The sequence below is a fragment of the Triticum urartu genome, unplaced genomic scaffold (genome assembly GCF_003073215.2).
Source record: "Triticum urartu cultivar G1812 unplaced genomic scaffold, Tu2.1 TuUngrouped_contig_5708, whole genome shotgun sequence".
Taxonomy (NCBI): Eukaryota; Viridiplantae; Streptophyta; class Magnoliopsida; order Poales; family Poaceae; genus Triticum; species Triticum urartu.
Window position 1 is genome coordinate 6,769 of NW_024116404.1, and position 3,390 is coordinate 10,158.

The 3,390-nt window shown below is 47.0% G+C and overlaps 1 pseudogene; it reads right to left on the reverse strand.

Annotated features, from left to right (window-relative positions):
* Positions 1 to 337: 337 nt before the first annotated feature.
* Positions 338 to 2,057, reverse strand: LOC125529583 (annotated as a pseudogene).
* Positions 2,058 to 3,390: the final 1,333 nt, after the last annotated feature.

Sequence of the window (3,390 nt, forward strand, 5' to 3'; positions counted from 1 at the left end):
TAGCGTCGTGGGTCGGGTCCATGAGAAACCGTAAGCCTAGTTGCAATATTGCACCTTAGAAAAAGCGAAGAACTGACAAGATTGGCTTAGATGTTATGAAGCAATCAATCATGGATGTCCCATGGCCGGCCTTGTGTTTTGACATGCTAGAAGTGACCAGGGCATATATAGATGACATCTACAACCTGCATAACAGAAGATGTAGCTTTGAAAGTGAACAAAAACAAATGTAAGGTGCTCAACAACTTGGGACAAGTATCCTGAGAATCTTCTGTTTATTGCGACCCTAACGATCATGACCATTGTCTGTCCATATTTATTGGCATATCCAGATTGATCAGCTCTTGTATCTGGTCGGCACCAGCAGGAGCGGCGTCTTCTTATGGATGGTGAGTCCTCCAGCCTCTTCCATGCACATGTCCTTGCTCCTCAGCCCCTCTGGGAGCTCCCAATCAAAGCAGTAGAGCAAGTTTGCCAGCGTGAACTCCGTGGTGGCCACCCCCATGTCGATCCCGGGACACATTCTACGCCCGGCGCCGAAGGGCAGGTATTCGAATTACGCCCGGTTGAAGTTCACATCCTCGCCCTCGAATCTCTGCGGGATGAACTCCTCAGGGTTGTCCCAGTTGGCAGGGTCCCTCCCAATATGGCCCATGTGTTCACCAAGATCCTTGTCCTTTCCGGCACGTCGTAGCCAGAGACCGTGATGTGCCGTGCAGTCTCCCTCGGCACAAGGAGGGGCAGCGCCGGGTGCAGTCGTAGCGTCTCCATGACCACCATCTTGAGGTACTTGAGCTTCCCCACATCGTCTCTCTGTACCCTCTATTTGTTGCTGCCCACCATGGTCCTGACCTCGTCTTGCACCTTGTTCAGCACGTGTGGGTTCCGGACCAGCTCGGCCATTGCCCAAATAATGGTCACCGCACCCGTGTCGACGGCACCAATAAATGTGTTATGTTCTACAAGAAGTTTTTTTAGTGGATGTTCTACAAGATTTTTAAGCAGGATATATGTTTTGTAATTTAACTTAACGGTGAGCCTACCGTTAGTAGCGTCTTGACGACGTCTCTGTCAAACCTGAAAGAGCCTTGGTGGTGCTCCTTCTTCATGAGGCCAATGAGTACGTCAATGAGGCCGGAGGCACAACCATTGTCGGGCTTGTCGATGTGCTGCTCGATCATCATCTCAAAGAAGTCATCGTACTCCTTGAAGACCCTCTCGCGGAGGGAGGCTACGCCAGTGAGGCGGTCCATGCGGCGGCCAAGGGCGTTGGGGAAGTAGTCCTCAGCGGAGAAGCTGAACCTCACGACCATGGCCTCGTCGATCACATGGTGAAAGTGCTCCCTGTACGGTGCCAAGTGCTATGTGCCATAGATGTTGCCGAACGCCACCGTGCCAACGATGCCGTCCATGTACTCGAAGACATGGTCCTCCAGGCGCAGGCTTCCGTTAGACGCTGGCCAGTGCTAGTCCGCTCACCAGCTTGCCCACCTCGGCCTCCCTGGCGTACCAAGTGGCCTGGATGCATGTCCACAACAATATTTATAGAAATTTTTTGAACCCTTTTTTTGGGCAGCTTGTCCACAACAATTATTTAAACCCTTTTTAAAGGTGCATGCATGCTAACTTACCGACAGCCACCTTACCTGGCAGGGGGGGTCTCTCGGTGCAGGTTCCTGTCTTGACATCGCCTTTCATTCCGGGCTTACATGGTAGCCTCCTACCCTGTTCTTGCAGATCCTGCCACTCAAGCAAGGAAGGATACACTGCAAATGATTCCAGGAAATTATAAGCTAGCAGGGCTGACAAATGCATGGACGGTACTTCGATGGCTGAAACAAGCACAAATAAGGTTGCATCCATTCTCTTACTGTCAAATTTAGGATATAGTTGTTAATAACTTGCTAACAGAGTTGTCCTAAATTGCAGAGAATGAAACTTAAGTTTTACACAAAAGGGCACAGCACCTGCTTTTTCATTAAAATAAGACTGGTGCTCGATGCAAAAAGAGATAGTTAGCTACTGGTGCTACCACCATAGTACAGTACCAGTACCATGTCAGGCAGTGAAGGACACAACCACTAGCAACTAAACAGAGCAGATCAAAACTAGCATTCACCCGTAGTAGAATATAAATTTCAACTACTGACAAAGACTTCATTATCTTGTCATACCTAGTAAAATCTTGTTCATTTCGCAAGTTTTATATCTGAAGACTGAGCTTAGACAGCGCCCCCTGAGTCCTGGTTTGCATAGTGGGCCAAAGGACCTTCCCATTGCTGCATGGACCAGCTCCGGTGGAAACACTTCTGAGTTCAGTCAACAAACAAGATCACCCAATATAGTGCTTTGGAAAAGACATGGCTATCTACCGGAAGGGTATCGAAGACGCATGCAGCATCGAAACAAAGGAGCTGCCAGAGGGATTATCCAATGGCAAATCATGGCTATGGTTTTTTCCTGTAGAAGTACTCCACGAATCACCTCTGAATTTTAAGTGAGCATCTTACCTAAAAGAACCAAATGGGAAAACACGCATAACTGATTTTTTTTCTCTCTCTCTGTAAGAATCATCGAATGCGATTAGAACAACATAACTAACCATGTGATCAGGGACCCAATGCAAAAAATTTAAATCAGTTTAGGACCCCTCTGGCATATACTGTGTGTGCTCTTGTATTAATTCATTTCAGAGTGAAGTGATCACAATACTATCAAAAGACCACCATGTTTCTTTTCCCACCATTCCCCAGATAGATCAAGCCATGTAACGAGCTATGTGTGTACAGTTGTGTTTGTCAGGCTAATGTCATTTCACAGTCTAGTATCTCCTCCAATCAGCTATATCGAATATACATATAAATGCACAGTGTGAAAATATTGGCATATATGTAACTCCTAGATAAAAGAAAACCATTCGATATACAACGAACAGAAGTACTAGTACACATTCAGTAAGACTCGTGATTAATGCACATCAGCAAATTGAATCGATCTAACCCATGAGCTAATTATATCTTTCCACTGCGAACATGTGGAAACCATGTTATGTTTGTGTTCGGTCACTGTTACCACTAGCACTATTTTTTTTTTTAGAAAAGGAGGATGACCCCCGGCCTCTGCATCTGGACGATGCATACGGCCATTTTATTAATTATTCTCACAAGACCTTACAAAGTCATACAATATGAAGACTTAAGCCGCCGTCTAAGCAACAAACTGTCGCTACACCTATCCAGTTGATGAAGGGGCGCAGATAGCCTGGGCCTAATACCAAATAGACATCGCAGCCAAGCCTAACATCTAAGACCTGAGACCCCAACCTAGCCACTTGCCGAGTCTGGGGCACACACTGGTCCGGCGAGCTTTCAGAGGCCGCCGCCGCCAACC